The sequence below is a fragment of the Alligator sinensis genome, unplaced genomic scaffold, assembly GCF_000455745.1.
Source record: "Alligator sinensis unplaced genomic scaffold, ASM45574v1 scaffold579_1, whole genome shotgun sequence".
Classification (NCBI taxonomy): domain Eukaryota; kingdom Metazoa; phylum Chordata; order Crocodylia; family Alligatoridae; genus Alligator; species Alligator sinensis.
The window spans coordinates 2474415-2495221 of NW_005842023.1; the positions used below are offsets into that span (position 1 = coordinate 2474415).

Sequence of the window (20807 nt, forward strand, 5' to 3'; positions counted from 1 at the left end):
CCGTACCCAGAGAGTGGTGGTGGACAGGTCTTTTTTGACCTGGAAGGATGTGGGCAGTGGGGTTCCCCAGGGCTTGGTCCTTGGGCCTGCACTGTTCAAAATCTTCATCAGTAACTTGGACGAGGGGGTGATTAGCACCTTGTTCAAATTCGCAAATGACACTAAGATGTGGGGGGGAGATGGGCGTGCTAGAGGGGAGGGACAAGCTACAATCAGATCTGGACAGGTTACAGAGGTGGGCGGATGAGAATAGGATGGGGTTCAACACTGACAAGTGCAAGGTACTGTTATCGACTCCAAGATGAACATGGGCCGCCAATGTGGGGATGCAGTCAGGAAGGCTAACCACACCCTGTCATGCATCCACAGATGCATCAAAAGCGGGTCCAAGGAGGTGATCCTCCCCCTCTTTGCAACCTTGGTCAGGACCCAGTTGGAGTACTGTGTCCAGTTCTGGGTGCCACACTTCAGGAGGGACGTGGACAACATCGAGAGTGTCAAGAGGAGGGCCACTCGCATGATCAGGGGGCAGCAGGGCAGGTCCTATGAAGATAGGTTATGGGATCTGAACCTGTTCAGCCTCCACAAGAGGAGGCTGAGAGGGGATCTGGTGGCCATCTATAAATTGGCCAAGGGAGACCAGCAGGTAATGTGAGAGTTCCTGTTCCCCCAAGCACTACCAGGAGTAACAAGGAACAACGGCCATAAGCTGACAGAGGGTAGATTCAGCCTAGATATCAGGAGGTGTTACTTCACAGTCAGGGCGGCTAGGATCTGGAACCAACTTCCAAGGGAAGTGGTCCTCGCTCCTACCCTGGGGGTCTTTAAGAGGAAGCTAGATAGACACCTTGCCGGGGTCATCTGTGGCATGGGATTGGACTTGGTGATCTGCTCAGGTCCCTTCTGACCCTACTAACTATGAAACTAAGTTGATGGAATAAATAACCAATGCCCTCAATATGTGCCTGGAATAATCAGAATGGTTCATTAATGTTCCACAAAACATTACTATTGTATTTTCAGACATTTGATTTAATGCCACTGGTATTTAGAAGGTTTTAGAAGCATATTTATATTGGCTACCAATTTACTGTTTGAAGAGATTCATCACTGGTTATTTCAAGGTAACTTTCCTTCATGTCTTTTCCATTAATTAGAACAGTGATTAAGATGTATGTCATGTCAGGCAAAAGGACCAACACATGCAAGAAAAACTGCATAAAAATTAAGAACAAAAAGAATTTGCAGAGCCAAAATTATTTTATCAATCCACCAACAAGCAAGTTAAATAGTATTTAGGTATTTGTTAATGCTTTTTCCTTTAGGATTCTAAAAGGACAGTGTGCTGGAAAATATGATAACCCTATCAGGACTTCTTATGATACCACTCTCTTCAGAGTAAATATTAATATTGCTATCATGCTCACTTGAATGCTTTAATAGACCTGAGGTTTCACGTGATTTTCATAATAAATAAATCTTGATTCATTCAGTTTTTATAGCAACAGTCCCTAAATGTGCCCTTAAGTAGCATTTGGTCTATAAGCAGTCATACAGATTCAAACTTTTTTTAGAAGAATAAATGTCAGAGCAAGTCAACTTTATGGTTTCTCATTGTGGGTGTTGAGGGAGTTATCATAGTCTACAAATGTGATGGTAAACCAGATGATGTCACTGCAACACCAACCCCAGAAAGAGCACCCAACTCTTGTGGAATACAAAGAGAAAGGGAGACATTTCACAGACTTGCAAATAAAATGATGTTGTGCAACAACAGCAAGTATACTAATGAACTTGAACCCAGAATGACTTCATCCTATGATTTCACAATGTATAGTTTAATTTTCCTTTAAGAGCAATTTAAGGCTGGATGCTCATCTTGAAACAAGAAGACATCATTATGAGATAGAAGCATAAATAAAATAATGAGCTGTTAGTTACTGGTTTGCTTGATTCTTGACATGCTTTTGGCTGCATTACTTGGATTCACTAGCAAGATCAAAATTGTTGCCAGTTCTTTAGAAACATTGGCATGGCCAATTTAGGTTAGGTACAGACATTCAAGAAGCCTAACGTAGAATTGATCTAAGTTATGCAGTTTTCTGTAAGGGTTGTATTATAGATAGGTAGCAAACAGAACACACTTTTGCCCTTTGTTGAGGGTTGGGGGGGAGCAAATATTAGATTGGCTTCCACCATTTTTAAACCAGTATATATTTGTCCAACTTTCATTTTGTTACAGGTATAGACCAGTTTTGTGTGCCTAACTTCTATTCTGTTACAGGTTTCTGATCACTTACACTGGTAAAAGTGTAATGCCCATACCTGGCCTTGATGGACTAGATGGAAAAGGTAGCATCTGCCTACTGCTGTTGTTAGATGAACTCAAGCTTTCTAGGTCAGTTTTGCATGGGTTATTGTTGCACCAATCTAGACTAAATGTTTTTATTAAATTGTGCAAGGTCTGTGGGGAAAACTTTGTCATTAAATCTTCCCAACACAAAGATGAACTGTAGCAGTATGCCCTGATGTTTTTAAAACAAGAAATATTAATAGACGCATAAAAAATGAATACTATGTGTGTTGCAAACACATTTTTTCTGTTAACTAGCACACTGTTTTATGAACAAGGCAACTAATTAACAGCTTCTTTTTTTTAAGCCTTCATGAAGATAAGAGAAGAGTACAACATTATGAAGACACTAAAAGTATCTTGGAAAATGCATTCCTGAAGCATAAACAGCACTCTTATAGGAGCTGAGGACAGAATGTTGCTAGAACAATAAAGCTGGCGCATGTGCCCCATGCCAAGTCCTTCTTTTAAATATTGGAATGCCAGTGTTCCTATGACATACCAAGAAGAAAATACAGCACTGGAGCTGTCGTCTTCCATCCCACATTTTCACCCATACTTTCAAGGAAGCCTCACATGCCATGTTAAAGGCAGTACTTTTAAGTTATAGGGAAAGCGGCAAAAAGATGCATTTTATTTAAAATAATCAAATATGATCCTTACTTGCCTGAGCTGTGCTGGTAAAAGGAAGCAGAATGCTGCCAGCCCCCTCTCTGAGGTTACCAGAGCTTTGCTCATAATGAGAGTAAAATGGTTTAGCCTCAGTATGTGAGTAGTATCATGCAATTCAGTAAAGCACTTACTTAGACTGTTTTCAATAATTATTTTTCTTTCCCTCTCTAGGATCAAATATTGGATTAATATAGTGAGTTTAAGCCCTCAGAAGAGCAATACTCATTCTCCCTGCTCTTATTATACACCCGGGAAAAAAAAACTGAACTATAACCTTTCAAAATCAAAGGAAATAGAAGACTATATTCTACCACAATTAAGTAATCATCTAACCCAACAAGACTATCAACACTATCTAATTTTTTCATACCTGCTCCTATAAAAAGTCCACACACAGTATCAATCTCTTCTCTTAAAGCCTGGGAAAAATCTAATGTGCCAAAGACTAATCTGAAGTGAGCTTGGGATCACAAAAACGTATACCATACATCTCTGATTTTGTAAGTCTACAAGGTGTAAATCTACCCTGGCTTCTGCCTGGATTCAGGCTAACATGGCTAACTAACCCTCTTTGCCAAAAACAAATAGACACTGGTTCTGTTGAACCAAAGTACAAATGCTGAACCTTTTTGGATAACGTGAGATATAAATCTAAACAACAATAACAATATTATCTAACTATTATGATTATGGTAGGATATAAATCTAAACAACAATAACAACAAAAACAATATTATCTAACTATTATGATTATGGTACACAAGATGCAAGTACCAATTTTATGTTTAAATCAGTGGTCTGTCACTTAATTCAAAAACTGCTGCAAGTAGACAGAGCAGCTTGCCAAACACTAAAGTTCAAATCATTCAGGGTTTGAACTAGAGACCAACATACCTATTGGAGCACAACTTAATATGAGCTTGTTGAAATGACCATTTTATCTTAGGAATCCTTCTAACAGCCCATACACATTAAGGATGCACTGGCTATGATGCCATAATTAAAGCTAAGTCTTCTTTCGCCTTGGAAGTGAAGTTATACTGTGGGTTTTCTTATGTATGAAACATGGGGTGTCCGATCCAACCTTATAAAAAATAATCTTTAAGACCAGAATAAATTTAGCAAATAAATATGTTAATTAGCTTGAGATAAAAATAAATTAAAATTAAGGTCTCAAAGACATTTACTAAGTATTTCGCTTTCCTGAAAGATAATACTAATGAAACACCAGACTCTTCAGCTTTTCTGTGTAGTTAACATTAATCGAATGTCATGCATATGCTATATTTGAATAAAATAAACTGCACTCAAGGTAAGAGCCATTGTAACACTAGAGATAATGCAACCTACTCCCCTGTCTTTAGAAAAGGAATACCATATTTATTTAAATCCAAGATGAGGCTCCTTTCCCCACCCTGCACCCAATCAGCATGGGGGAAAAAAAGCTGTGCCTTGGATATGAATACCAGCCTGGGGCAGGTGGTAGCTCAGCTCTGGCTTTGGCCCCAGGCTGAGCGCTGAATCTGGAGCCGAGTTGCCACCTGCTCTGGGCAGGAATGGAAGGGAGCTCACAGTTGTGGGGAACAGGAAACCTGTAGTCTGCTCCACTATACTTTACCAGCCTGTGCCTTCCACCCCACCCACTGTTCTACCTGCAACCTGCCCCATAGATCAGCTTCCCCTCCCACCTTACCTCCTGCTCTAACTTTGGTTCCTCCAGTCCTGACCCGGTCTGGCCAGGAACTGCCGCTGCTTCTCCCTACCTGAGCTGGGGTCAGGAGGGGCCACAACTGCAGCTGAGTGCCCTGATCTGGAGTAGAGATGCAGCAGGAGTGGGGGAAGCAGCAGCGGGGCATGTGGCAGGAAGGCACGTGGCATGGGACAGGCATGGGGGGAACAAGTGGAAGGGTTCTGGACATCCCTACCCCCCCCCCCCTGCTGCTTTCTGTGCCATAGCTATAGCAGGAGGACAAATTTCAAACAACCTTCCACTAATTAGATTCTCTACATGGGAAATTATTTGAAAAATGAAACTATTCCATGTATACAATCTAATTATTTGGGGGGTGGGGTGTGTCTTAAATTTGAAGTAATCTTAGATTCAGGTAAATAAGGACTATAGCTGAGACACCGGCAAGGGGGGGAGCCAACAAAAGCTTTAATTCTATCCTGAAAGAAAAATATATATGAAAAAAACCCCACTGAATATCTTTTAAGTTGAGATTGTGCATCTTACCTGTGATTTCTTTTAAGTGAAACACAACATATAACTTTTCTGACTTCCCAGTGTTTTATGTCTAGATAAATGCAATTGCTTCGAAGTGATTTTGCTCTTCAGTTACCAACATACTTTCAATCTTCACTTCATGATCATGTAACATTTTGTCCACATATATGTACAAGGAAAAAGAAGGTTGACTAAGGTCCTGAACACATGACACCTTACCACTGGTAGAACTTACATTGGTTTTGAACACAAATGCAAGTTACACAGATGTCCAAATGGACAGACAACCAGCTCCCTTGGAACAGATGCTACAATAGGTCTATTACTACATGTCACCACCAGGTGGTGAGGGAGCCAGTAATAGATTACTTACATTAGCAAACTTCCTCTCTTGGGAGAGGAATGAACATACAAAAATACTCAGGTGGGATTTATATCTGTGCAGTATAGGGGACTATATCATATGTTGCTCCTTTTTCATGCTATTGGAGAAATGGCTTACATGAGTCACATACCCAGGCCCTAAATGGCTTAATTAATTAGCAACAGAGCCCCCTCATTACTCTTAAGTGTTACTTCTGCATGCATTGCAGCTCTTTACATCCAAAGCTCAATTAGTTTTATTGCAGAATTGCCACAGTAATACAATTTTAACATACATAACAGTAAGCATGAATCTTCAGAATTACATCCAAGGAATCTTTCTTTACTTTAAGAATTCATTAGCTTAAAATTGATTATTGATTTTTTCAGATTTTGCAAAACTTCTCAAGCTGTTATTTAGAACCAAACAAATCAATAGAATGTTTAGTTACATTCCAGTTCCTATGAAATGTTAACCAAGAGGAAGAAACAGTTTAGTACAGTTGGCAAAGCATGTACAGGTAGCAGTATAGGGAAAATGTTTAATAGTCACATACTTTAAAATAAAAGATGTTGTGGGAGCAAAGAAGAATTAAAATGCTCAAAATACATCCATAATTTGGAGTATGCAATTGCCAGGATTGATGGTCTGTCCCATTGTTTAGATTTGCAGATATTTAAAGCTAGCAAAGGGTGTTTTTGCCAAAGATGGATTTTACTTTATATAAAAAAGCACACACAAGTGTATATACAGAAGGAATAAAGCATTTAAGGTTCACAACCTTTTAATTTTAGACCCAAATGGTGTTTTCTTACTATAGCCTCCTGGGGATATTTAGTATGATTTAGTTCAACAGAAGGTAGAACATTTTCCATTTCTAAACATTCAACCAAGGATCTGACCTCGGGGTTCTATTTCTGGCTCTGGCCCTTACTAATTATGTGATCTTGGTCAAACCAGCTTTCCTTTCTTTGCCACTGTAGTAAAATCTGACGATGTACTGAGGCAGTATTGTTTACTTATAACCTTACCTTTTTTCAATTAATCATTTCAAACTCAAACAAGGAATTCTTTTCAATGGAGGAAGAGCTTTGTATTCAATTTGAAGATTCCTTCTACAGCTATTTTTTTTAGTGGATAATGGTGACTCAAGAAACTTTAGTTTATTTCAAGCTGAACAGGAATTTTTCTATTTCAGTTCCCCTCACTAAGCTTCACACCACTTTCTCTCTCAGGGCCTTGTTACACATAAATTTTAGGAAGCTTCTGAAGCTCTAAACCCCTGGACTATCCACACATTAACAACTGAAACTAGTTTTAAGCAAACTGTAGGTGGCTTAGTTATGCCACTCCAGGGCAGGTTTATCTCTGATCCATGTTACCCAGCTTGTGTTCCATTAGTGTAGCCACTCCCCACAGATGAGTTGTACAAATTGCGATCCTCCAGCACCCTAGGATGTAGTGTCCCTCCCCCATGTCTTGTTCTGTATGGACAACCTTTCCATCCTCTGAACTCTATTGCCCAGGTGGCGATTTTGGCACCAATCCAACTATCCCTTCAACCCCTAAGGGTGTGACCTTCCCACCCCTAGGGGTGCAACCCCCCACAAACAGCCTGCAGAGAACATGCCATCTAGCCAGGTTGCAGAGCACAGACAGGTCCAGGAGTTGGGTCTGGGGGGAATGAGGGGAACAAGGTAGGGGCTAGATTGGCTCCCCATCAGCTGGGCTTCCTTCCCAGGTCAGGGCAGTAGCATCCTCAAAAATGCCTTCCCTCACTGCTCCCACGTCCAAGCCACCCCAGGAAGCATGACCAGCACCCCCACATCCCAGCCCCAATTTGTTAAAACAAGACCTTCCTTAATTTACTTCCTCTTTATTTCGTCTTAAATTATTAATCTTATCCTCTTTTTATTTTATCCTTCAGTGGCTGACTTCCTTCATTTAACAATAATTCTTCCCCCCCATCCCATCAACTCTTGGCCTCCCAGCTTCATGTTCCCGCCTCCCCCCCACCCTCAACCCATCTCAACCCTCGACCTAGAGCAGGGATAGAAGCTGGTCGGGCCCCTGCTCACCTGCCCTCTCATGGCAAGTCATAGCTGTGCAGGTGGGAGACAGTCAGAGAAGGTTTTTAACCTTCAAGTGTGACTGTTCCAAACTCAAGCTAGTACTAACACCAATCAACATTTGAGCAGCTCAGAGTGCAGAGTTTAACAAAGCCCTCATGCTTTAACAAACAAATTACTTCTGGACTGTTACCAAGCACAGAAAATTACTGTTCCACTTTTAGTAAGACAGTACAAAGTATTATACATGTAAGAAAAGAGGATTACAATGGAACGTCACTCATTTTATGTTAGTTTGCTTTTTTATTTAACAAAGTGCAAAATAGGTAAGAGATTACCAAATCCAACTGGCACAGATCTGAACAACTGAACAAAATGAAAGACAGTAGAGAAGAAGTCATCAAACATGAATCATGTTTTTAGAAATTCTGCCATGATTCAATGTATTAAAAAGGCAATAAGAATGTTGTAAATTAGGTATGTGCCCTAACTGCATCATTCATCATTGCTGACAGGAAACCTTAAATGTGATACTTTTTTTTTAATGGTCTTTCACAAAACATTAACATAATGTTTTGGTTTGAAATTTCACCAAATCTTTCAAAGTTTTCAAATGATAAATTTGGAAATATTAAAGGGAGATCAAATATATTTCTAGAAAATGTTAGGAATTACATGGCAAGGTCTTTATAAGAAATCATAGCATTTAACATTTTGCTGGTGTTCATCTTTCATTAGTTTACATTGTATAGTGAAAACATATTTACCTTAATCAGAGGAAAGAGTAGAAACTGTAATTCCATTTTTTCCTCTCAGCACTGAATGAGCCACAAGGGAATGGATGATTTAATGACAAGAAGATGTACCTGATAAGATAACAATTTGCTTGAGGAGGTATCTGGATTGTGAACACAGCTGTTCTGAAAATCTAAACCCACGGGCAAAAAATGACTGTTTTTTTGTAATATTCATAAGTATTTAGATAAACCGGTGATAGGTCCCTCAAAAATACCTAAAGCAGATAAGCAAAGAAGATGGACTAAAATACTTAGATGTAGAACAGATTGTCATCGATTATTGTGGCAAATATAACAATTGATAGGGTTTGGTGATGACACTATGTGACATACAGACTCATCTTCCAAGACAAACATTTAAAATCCTTAATTTTACACATGTAAGTAGTTCAACTGAAGCCAGTTGTATAATGTATATGCTTGAAGTTAAGCATGTCTATAAATGTTTGCAGACTCATTTTTTTAAATTTGAAATTTGAGCCTATTGAAGTTACTTGCAAAACATTCTTTTCATAAAAAAAAATCAATGAATATTTTGCAATAATCACATTTCCCTGCTTAGTAGTGATTCAGTGAAAAAAAAAAAGCAGAGATGATGAAAGTCGAGATTAAGGTATTTTAACTGAGCCAATCAACATTACTTAGCTGGCCACTGTTAGCTTCACAAGCAGCAAAATGAACTAAAATATTTTTTTTAACTAACTTGGACCTATCAGGTGGCAATTTATGCATATAAATAGATAGGAGACTACCTGGTAGCCTTCTCACTATTCCTCCTAAGCTGTCTGTGCCCTGAAAACCCTATGCCCACATTTAGTTCCACTGACAGTTGACTAATAGCAGGTGTAAGACGCTGCCTGCCTGGATCACTTGGAGGAATAAGGAAAATAAGCCAGTAAGAATGTATGTCTTTGGGACACAGCATGCTTTCTTTGTTGAAACATGCAAACTTAAAATGTATTACGTGATCTTGACAGCAAAATGATACACAACTGTCTGAACAACTTCTTTTCTACTTGCTATGGCACCTTACATCAAACACTCCTCAATACATAGCTGGATCATACTTAATAATAGGATCTGGCTTCCTTCTCCTTCCTACACATATTTGGTTATAAGTAAAAAAGGCAATCGTCTGACATTTGCTGCCAGGAGTACTTTGCATTCGCTTAGCTTGGTAGAAAAACACACATGCTACCCACTGAACCTGATCAGAAGCAAACAGTCAAGGACCAGATATAAATTGGCTGTTTAGTAGAGCAGAACTGTACTCAATGGATCTGGAAATTTTGTATTTACATAAAATAAAAAAGTTCTGCATACAAAATGTTATATACTTAAGTCCTATGGACATAAGGAGTTTAGGGGATAAAAGCAGCACTAGTCAGAAGGTCCCTTTGTGTCCTCTAAGAGAATGGAATTAGTTAACACCTAGCTTTTTATGGTGAGGTCGGCTGACAGGTTCCTCTTATGCAGAAAATGAGGCTGGAGGTGAGGAGAAGTGGGGGAGGGGTGGACTCCAGTTCCTCTTCTCATTTGGGAGGGGGAAAAAAGAGAGAGGGAAAAGGGAAACCTTGGAAAAGCTGGCTAGCTCATCTTTTGGGAGACTCAGAAGACCTAGCTGTCATGTTGTAGGGATTTTCTGGATGTTTTCAGAAGACACCAGCATGTGCGACTGTCCTCTTTAAGAGAAAGGTAGAAGGACGAATGGAAGGTTGTAAAAGAAAATCACTATTACAAAGACACTCCCCAAATGGTAAAAATCTGCTATATCAAGATAAACTACAAATAAACACAAAAGTGAATATTACCTCCAACCCATTTAAGTTCCATGACTTATTTTTATATTAATCTGACTACAAGTACTTTGACAGCCTCAACCTGCAATATAACACCTTGCAGTTTCCTTCTTAGCTGAGACCTATCAGAGAAATGAACGGCTATATCCTTTCCCTCTGGCTATACAATAATTGTGTGATGACAAGCGTTCTACCTGGGGTGCTATCAGAGGAAAGAAAGCTCCATTACTGAACGATCTAGAAAATGATGTCATGTACAGAGTCACAGTAGTTATTACTTTTTCTAACACAATGTAAAAGCCAAAAAAAAAAATGATCCTGGACACTGCAAACATCTTGCTTTGAAGGATTAAATGAGCCAAATAATCAAAAAGTTAAGGAAATCACAGGATCACAAGAAAGTAGGGCTGGAAGGGACCTCACAAGGTCAACTGATTTAGCCCCCCTGCTTAAGGCAGGATCATTCCCAACTAAACCATCCCAGCCAAGTGTCTGTTCAACCAGCTCTTGAAAGTTTTGAAGCATGAAGAATCTACAGCTTCCTGAGGTAGATTGTCCCAGACCACTCTCAGTCAGAAAGTTCCTCCTAATCTCCAACATAAGCAGCTTGAGATGCCATTGCTTCTAGTCTGGACCCTTACAGCCACAGAGAAATGTCCATTTCCATCCTCTCTATAATTGCTCTTCAGGTGTTTGAAGACTAATCAAATCCCCCCTCAGTCTTTTCTTCTTCAGGCTAAATAACCCTATTTCTTTTAGTCTTTCCTCATAAGTCTTGTTTCCCAGGTCCCTAATAATTTCCATTGCCTTTGGTTAGACTCTTTCCAAACTGTTCACATCTTCCTTGAAGCATGGGGTCCAAAACTGGACACAATATTCCAGGTGAAGGCTTCGCCAGTGCTGAATAGAGTGAAAGAATCACTTCCCTTGATTTGGAAACTGATTGAAAACCAAAATCTAACTGGAGACAGCCATTGTAAATCGGAGAAAAAAAATCATATTATATGCATGTGAATGTATATGTGTTTCTGTGTACATATACATATATAACAATAAATATATGTGAAGTTATATTTATTTTACATTATATATAAATTAGAGGGGTGATAATATACATCTCCCACTTCTATGTAATAAAGTTATATACGTGTGTATATATGTGTGCACATGAAGTTATACATATGTGAATACACCATATTTCACAGTGTACTAGCCAAAGTTTGAAGCCAAAATATTTACCCTTAAATTTTCACCTTGACTTATACACCATATCAATACTTTGAAATAAAAAAATATTGCGCTTCAAAGTTTGCTCGTCTTTGAAACAGTCATCAAATCAAAGCAAAGAATGGCTGCCAACTTTAAAAATGTGTTACAATTAATTACACAATAAGATAGTGATAATAGTTTGAATGTATGAGGCACAGTCACACTAATTACATGAATTAGTTACCATAATAATATCCAATGGTTTGGACCACTGTTTATACCCCTTTGTGTAAAAGTGCAACAATTCTCCTTGCTTGTGGCATGATGAAGATCTAAGCGAGGATGAAGATGCTGAAACTTCCAGTGTTGAGGACCCATATGACATTAGATGGCTGGATGGAACTATTTGTGCCTGACACTTCTGAAGATTAAAATGACTGAGGGATTTTAAATTGTGCTCCGGAAATTGTTCATTGTATATAACTCGCGGCTTGTGATAGTTAGCATGACCGTCATCAGAAACAATCATGGCAGTGATTGTTCATTCTGAATTCTTCCGGCTACAAGAGAATACTTACTGTACATGGAGTTTTTTTTACAAATGAATCATTATAAAATGTGGGTCAGCTTCTGCACCAGATCTACGAAAATCCTAACTTTTTTGATCAGAAATATGGGGTTGACTTATACACCATGAAATACAGTATACACTGTATTTATATTTATGTATTAATTACACAAAAGTGTATGTTCTATGTAATTAATACTTCATATTATATGTTATTCATATTGTATATGTATTCATATGTGTATATATATAAATATATATTAATATTTATACATACATATATATTATGGAGTATTAATTACATAGAACACAGTAGAGAGAGAGACATTAAGGGAGATGAGAAATTATGTGAAGTTTATATATAAACATTATTACACAGAATTAGAAAGCAAGAAATGAGGGGGAATAAGGAGAAAAAAGAAACAACATTATCAACAATAGACATTCAGAAGAAACTTATCAAAGCCAATTACATGTCACATCTCATCTGTAGCTAGGATGTTTAAATCTCTAGCACGTGATAAAAAATTTAATGAACATGTCTCCTTTCTGGCTCTTTGAAAACAATAGTAAGAAAAAGTCTAACCCAAATCCCACGGAAGTAATGGCAGTCTTTCCAGAGATTTCAATGGGTTTTCGATCAGGCCCTAACTTTCCCTGAAAAACTTATGTTCTGTTGCATAATGAACCACGTATTCACTTGAACATCAAAGCAAACAAACAAACAATTTCAGTGGTTGAAAATTCTCATTCGCATCATTCTGCAGAGCAGGGTTCCCAAGCTTGTAATACTCACATACTGTGTTTTTTAATAGCAATATGGATTCATGATTCAGTCACTTTTCCTGTTCAATACCATAAAACAAATCTGTTGCAATGACTGCAGTTGCACACACTAAAAAGTAATATTAGAGGAAGTGCTGTGATATTTTTAACAATCTCTTATACATCACTCTCGGGGGGGTGGGGGGGCAGGGTTCTGGTTAACTTTTGGAAAAAGTTGTCCACTTTTACTTTCCTTTTAATATTCTACTTCCACCTCTTTGGTGCCTTATTGCTGGAAACAAGAGCTAGCCGGCTTTGTGCAGATGCAAAGACAGTGCCTGTCTGAAGATCACAGTTATAGTACTGTTGCTCTTGCCCTTCTAGAACCAGTCAAAGTGAAAAACAAAACTCTAGCAAATAACAATGGCGAAACATATTATCTGGCCACACACACGGCATGTGCCAGAGAGACCTTGCACAGTATGGTTAGGATTTTTCTGAGCCTTCCTCAGGATGTTGCAACCTGGGAAGCACTTTGGAAATAAAAGCAAAATCCTAGCTCTTAACATAGAAAGCAAAAAAATACTATCTAAATACTGTGAATATCATAGTTACATATTAAAAATAGCTAAAATATTGAAGAACTGACTCTCCTTACACAATAGTATAAATCAGAAGAAATCCACCCTAGGTCAAATGACATACACTAACATAAATATAGTGAAAGTAACAGGAAAAATCAGACCCGAGAATTTAATGGTGCAACTAACCTGTTTCTCACACAAAGCAAGCTGTACACAAGTTATCATGGATTATCAGTCCAAGACTGGAAACTGCATGCCAAATTTTCAGCTGGTATAGATCAACATAGCTCTACTCAATTCAGCACAGCCATGCTGATTTACATGAGCTGAAGATCTGATGTAGCATTTTTCCTGAAAAATACCCCATATCATCCATAAAGTCACTGTCACAGATATAAAGGCAATAGGCACATGCAAATAAGGGGGGAAAACCCCCCAATGATTGTTTGCAAAACATCCTTTCCCTTATTAACATTAACTTCTCATGTTATTATATATGATGCAAGCGGTTTGGTAACCCTTTATTTATTTATTTATTATTAAACATACATTTGCAACACATGACCATGGGACCCAGCATGTGTATAATCTGATATTGCAGCACTGTTTTCAAAATGAGATGCAAGGCTCAGACAGCAGGTTCAACCACTCTGGAATGTATCATTGCTGGGTTTTTTTAAGTCACAGGGGCTGTCAGAACAAGACATGTCCAACATAAGCTCATTGTGTGGGCTTGCTTTTTAACTGTTTAAATTTGTAGTATAATTTCACATTTTATTAACTGTTGCTATGGCTGTACTTCTACAGAGCAAAAGAGGAAGACAGAAGTAAAGGCTATAGAGAGAATCTAAGAGGCTAATTCACAAAATAAGCATTACCCTCAAATCTGAGTAATTTTGAGGATTAGGAAACCTCTTAGATTAAGATTAAGACACTCAGGCATTCTGAGTAGCTTTGCACATTATTATCCAGGAGTAGACTTGCACAGTAAACCTTGGGCGTTCTGAGTAGATTTGCACGTTATTATCCAGGTTCCATGGTGTTAGCTATTAAAACTACTAAAACTCCTTTTCAAACACATTGTGAAAAATATGTAGATGGCAAAGAACTTTTTTGTTTTGATTTATTTTAAAACAAAAATAAAATGCTTTAATAAAGATATCTTCTTTCCAACAGCTTGAAATATAAGAAAAACAATTTCTCCTATGGCTTCCTATGAAGGTTTTTGGTTAGATTTCTTATTGTGTAATGCTGTTTTTACCACAGAGGAACTTCAGTAAAGACACACTAGTATAAAGCTGTTTTGATGCAATTGTGACTCAGACCCCTCATCTGCAGAAAATATACTTCTTGAAAGTTTCCCTCTGCACAGATTATTCCACTGCAGGACCCACTGGTTAAAAAGTCTACTTTTCTTTTCTTTGGCCCAAGATATGTAAGCTTGCTCTGGGAGTGTTTAATGGCCCTTCTATATAAGGATTTTTTTTCAAAGTATTTGTTTCCATTTTCTTAAAACAGAATTCAAACTAATGGGCTACCTTTTAGAATAAATCCTTCAGGCCTTTCCCCCCCCATTTCCTGACTCACTAAGTGACAAGATCAAAATACATTTAAATTTAGGACTGAGTAAATAGATTGACCTTTGGGGATTTTAATGCTCCTGAGAATCATGCTGAATTGCCTCACATTATTTACCCAGAATAGAGGTGTTGCATAACAAAAATAGTGCCAGATACCCCACAGCCCAATGATTATGGACCCCAAACTCCTTTATCAAGGCAAAAGAGGAGGATTCTATGTTTTTTAAGTTAGAGTCCCATTGTACCCTTTTATCTACTCTCCATTCCTCTGATATCTGAAATGTTAAGGAAAAAGGTCACAGAGAAGTGAGCTCTTCCCAATTTTGTCTCGGTTCAGGTCAGACCTATTGACCAATCAGAGACAGTCAACATGGAAGACAAATTTGCTGGTGGTTTATTACTCATTCCTCCATTCTGTACTTGATCAACCTACAACACCAGGCTAGCAGTACACTGAAATGCATTTTGTCAGGCCTCCTCATTTAGTGTGAATCATACAACATGGATGCACAGAAGCCAGCCCACAAGACAACTACAGAGGCTTTTACAAACTTTGCCTCTGCAAATACAGGCACTATAGCAAGCCTGGGTGATGCTCAAGAGAGGTGTGCTGAACACTATGCAGGCGGAAAACTTCTGCATGAGAAACACTCAAATGTACAATGTACTAATGGCTAGGGACAGAAATAACACATAAAAAAGTATAAGTGATTGGAAACCAGTTCAAATCTGTAACACAATGGCTAGGGATAAACATTCAAAAAGCCTGAGCCTGAATTGATTCAATCTTTGCAGGTTAGTCTAACCTGGCTAGGCTGAACTAGTTGGAAACTGGACAGACATTCTCTTTGGACTCAGGAAATTCAGGCACATTCCTGCAGTGGCTCAAGCTAGAATCCGGGGGGTGCTACAGCAGCCCCCACTTCCCTTCTGCAGGGAGCTGAGCTGAGGGGGACATGGCCAGGCCTTGACAGGACCTCTGATTAGGGAGGTCTGTGTGCACAGTCGCAGGCTTTTCCCCATTGGCTGTTCAAGGGGTGGGAGTGTTGTCAGCCCCTAGCCCCAGGCTAGAACTCCGAGGCAAGGGAGCGGGGGTGTAGTGCATGCATCTGTTGGTGATACAGAGCTTTTCAATCTCCCTCCTTGTTTCCTCAGATTGTCTGCAGCAAACTGATAGGCAAGCCAACCAGCCAGGAGGCTGATGACAGTCTTTATCACCCGATTAGCAAAACAGTGGTCTCTGTCCCATTACTTCAAACTTCTTAAACAGCTTACTGGGCTGACCTGTTGATTAGCTCCAAAAGCCCTGCTCTGTCTGCCTGCCTGTTCCAGTGAAATTGGAGACTCACACCCAGACACCTCTCCCCATTAGTTAGCATACCATATGCCTTGGGTCCCTGGCACTAGGGTCTGGGTTGTGGGAGATGGGAGGGAGGGGGTTAGGACAGGGGGAAGCCAGGAAGGCCCTGCTGTGTCCGCACTTTCTGCCAGAGCCTTATGCAGTATTAGCAACCACATGCTGGCTATGGTCTGTGTTGTGGGAGAAAGGAAGAAGAGATGCCTGCTTAAGCAGCAAGTGCTGAGAGAGGAGAGGAAGAGGAGGGGGGCATGGGGAAGTCAGCAGATCCTGCTGTACCTGCAAATCTGAGCAGGGGAGCAGAGGGGAGGGGCCCACCCTGCTGTGGAGCAGAAAGCCTCACCCAACCAAGAGAGCATACCGGGATGCTGGGGGACTCTGATTTATCTTAAAGCAGCAAGTGGTCTGGGATAGACGGTGCATAAACCAGTCTGACCCAAATCAATTAAGTCTGATACTACATACAACCAGGTATATCTTAAACCAGTTTCAGTTATTCTGAAGCTGGTTTATGTGCACTGAGCTTCTGTTGCATTGTAGGTTTAAACTAATTTATGATCACCTAAACCGGTTTATGTGTAATGTTTGTCCCTAGCCAATAGGGCTAGAGACATAATAACTGGTTGAAGTGATCAGAAACTGGTTTAAACCTGTAACAGAACAGAAGCTCAGTGCACATAAACCAGTTTCAAAATGACTGAAACTGGTTTGAGATAAACTTGGTTGAATGTAGTATCAGACTTAACTGATTTGGGTCACACTGGTTTATGAAACTTCTGACCCAGACCCCTTCATGGTTCAAGTTAAATCACAGTCCTCCAACTTCCCAGCATGCTTTCCAGCCCTGGGCTGGGCTGGGCTGGGCTGTGTTGTCTGCTTCATAGAGCAGGGCTTGCCCCGCCCCTCTGCTCCCTAGCTGAAAAGGATTGCTTCCCTGGGACTGGCATTTGGAGCCGGGGGAAGGGGGGGATGGGCTTGGGGCTTCAAAGACCCCTTTGCCCACTCAAACTTCCTGCTGGCTGCAACTGTGGACTACAAATCCTAGAGGCAGCTGGAAGCAGGAAGAAGTGATGAGCTACCCTCAGAGTCCTGCTGCTGTTATTTTGGACTACAAATCCCAGAGACCTTGGGAGCAGCAGAAAAAAGAAGCAAACACACAGCCCATGTTGGTTAGGTGCCAGAAAGCAGTGCTCTATCACCCCCTGGCTTCTGACCTGAGCCACTGCAGGCATGTGGCTGCATTTCCTCAATCAAATGCAAATGTCTGTTCACTTCTATTTCAATTTAGTCTCTGCAGCTTAGACTAACATGCAAAGACTGAATCAATTCAGCCTTGGGCTTTTTGACTGTCTGTACTTAGGCCCTTGGGACCTAGCATACATCAGTCTAACTCCTCATCAGATCCCTGGGCACACTGCTTCCCACAGACCCCCAAGCTCGATGCATTCCAACACCACTCTCGATATAGAATTGTCTCTTAATGGCTCAGTGGAACACGGAACCTACAGTACTAATACCATACAATATTTGAAGGAATTCAGTTTTGTCTGCTTTTACCTTTCCAACCTCTTAAATTGGCAAGCAAACTACTTTCTGGCATTTTTCACTATTTTTATACCTTTTCCTTCCCAGACAACACAAATTATTATCTTTGTAAAGTTATAAAAGTTATGAATGGCTATTAAGAAGTTACTTTAGCTCTTTTTAGACATTCTGACACTAAAACTGTAGCAAAATGGCACCAACCTGTGGTTACTGCTACTTTCATTGCTTATGTTCCTGTTCTAATGGAGCAAGGCTAAATCCATTTCTAAGAAAGGGCTCCCTGTTCATGGAAAATGTGGATTTTTTTCCCCAGTAAAGCAAAGCTTGTAACTTCAAATCACAAACTTGCAATGTCCTTAGGGACATTAAATGTATGAGGAGGAGGTTTAGGACTGGAAGCTATGTTGGACTGGTCTCAAAGCTGGAACAGAATGCCAGTACAGCCTGATGGATCGAAAGCCGGAATGGGGACTGAAATGTTTCTTCTTCTTCAAAATGGCAACAGTCTTTAGACAGGCATCCTGACTTGAAAATGAATTTAGATGATGTACTGCTAACCCTTTAATTCTTAAGGCATACCAGAAATGCAAGAATCTGTCATTGCTTGTCCTGTTATACAAAAAGATTGTTGATTTTATTTTTTTCTTGCCATTTTTTATGGTGGTTGATCTGTTTTCAATTGTATCATCCTGTACTAACTCAAAATATGTATAGCAATCTGGATATTCCTGGTATCAAATTCCATGACATCATTAGAATATACTGCAGTGACTTGTTTACTACTGCATAAAGTATACACTCATCACCCCATAAATCAGGTATGCAAATGGATAATATCATGCAGCTATTTAACACTGTGAAACTATAGTGGGCTTGAAATACATGAAGGGGGAACTGCAGAATCCAAAAGTTAATGCGACCAACAAAACTACTATGAGCTTTATTTAATATGGCTTTATTCTGGTTTTGTACCACATAAATGTCACTGAAAACCAACTGCATCACAGTGGTGTAGAAATGGAGTTAAGCCATATTCTATCAGATCTATAATTTGGTGGTGTTTTCTCTATGGAAAACTGCGCAGAACTTTTCATGGAATTGTAAGGATCCTGTCATATACAATGCATGGATAGAGTGGTGACAACACATAGAGCACCACCAATTTAAATGGGGCACATAAAGATAAGTGCCAGGATCAGGGCCCCAGTAGTCATTTAACCTGCAATGATCTGCCCACACCCTACACTAGACAGCACAGAGAACATCTTTCACATACTAAACTTGATTCTCCTGGCAATCCAAGTGCCAAATTACTATAAAACCCCAGAATACTGTTTCTAGTGAAAATCTATGACAGTACTTACTTCTACAAAAGTCAAATAATTTGGACAAATTAAATTAAATAATTTAACAATTTTCATAAATATGAAAATTTTTCATATACTTTTTCCTTAACGTGGTACCAAAGGTTGTAAAAGATTGTGGCTGACTCTTTCTTGTTCTGCACCACTTGTGCAGTCCTACAAAAAAGTGGATATGTGGTATCAATTTGCAGCAGTCAAGGATTTGGCTAAGTAAGGAAGTGATTCTAGCTCTGATAAGCTACCAAATTGTACACTAGTAAATGACCCCAAAAATGACCACTGCAAAAGCTGTGTTTAAGGCTAAGTATGACAACTAAAACAACCTGAGGCTGAATGGATTCAGTCTTTGCAGGTTAGTCTAAACTGCACAGATTAAATTGAAACAGAAGTGAACAGATGTTTACTTTTGATTTAGGAAATGCAACCACATGTCTGCACTGGCTCAGCCCAGAAGCCAGGAGGCGCTAGAGCACAGCTCTCTGGCTGTGTGTTCACTTCCTCTTCCTGCTGCCCCCAAGGTGTCTGAGATTTGTAGTCCAGAATTACACCATCAGGACTCTGCAAGGTTGCTTATCACTTCCTCTTCATGCTTTCAGGTGCCTCTGAGATTTGTAGTCCACAGTTGCAGCCAGCAGTAAATTTAAGCAAGGGAAGCTGTGTTTAACCCCTCCTCCCTGGCCCCAGACCCCAGTCAGGGTTTGTGGTGGGGAATGTCCTTCTCCTCTCCCTGCAGACTGGACTGCATCCCCAGCTGGGCTTACGGCCCCCCCCACCCCCGACCTCCCTTGTCAGCCAGCCCTCACTGCTCCAGCTAGGGAGCAGAGAGACTGCTCTCTGGAGCAGACAGCCCACCCCAGCCCAGGGCTGGAAAGCATGCTGGGATGCTGGGGGAATGTGATTTAACTTGAACCAGGAAGGAGTCTGGGACCAAAGTTCCATAAACCAGTTTGACCCAAATCAGTTCAGTCTGATACTGCATTCAACCAGATTTATCTTAAACCAGTTTTAGGCATTTTGAAACTGGTTTATGTGCACTGAGTTCCTGTTCTGTTACAGGTTTAAACCAGTTTCTGATCACTTAAGCCAGATTATGTGTAATTTCTGTCCCTAGCCTAAATGTGCCTGGGATCTACACTTTTCTAATTGAGTTGCAATTATGGTTTATGATACAGCTGTCTGTATCATCATCATCATCTTTATAGGGTTTTGTGCTAGAATGGAATTTACGTAATTATATTTCCCTATAACTTGGATTTACTTTTCATTAGTGACAGACCACAAGAAAATGTTTCTAAAGTGAAAATCTGGCTTCTTGTTTTAATTCAATTATCTTCTTAAACACTACACTTGAATACAATTCTAGAAGTTTATGGGTAGTAAAAAATTTTCACTGTATATGGTGAAAATTCTGGTGCATAATTTACATTCCAGATTAGTATTAACTGTTTATTTTTACTGGGAAGAAAACAGTTATTAAATGGGGTATACAATCATCTGTATTCTACCCTTTCATATTGGTATTAAGGACTAGCTGGTATTACAATAAAAGATAGC

The 20807-nt window shown here is 39.6% G+C and overlaps 1 protein-coding gene across 3 annotated transcripts in view; it reads right to left on the reverse strand.

Annotated features, from left to right (window-relative positions):
• The window catches only part of GMDS (GDP-mannose 4,6-dehydratase), a 607114-nt gene that overhangs the window by 342761 nt on the left and 243546 nt on the right, over positions 1-20807 (reverse strand). The gene's annotated exons all lie outside the window — the stretch shown is intronic.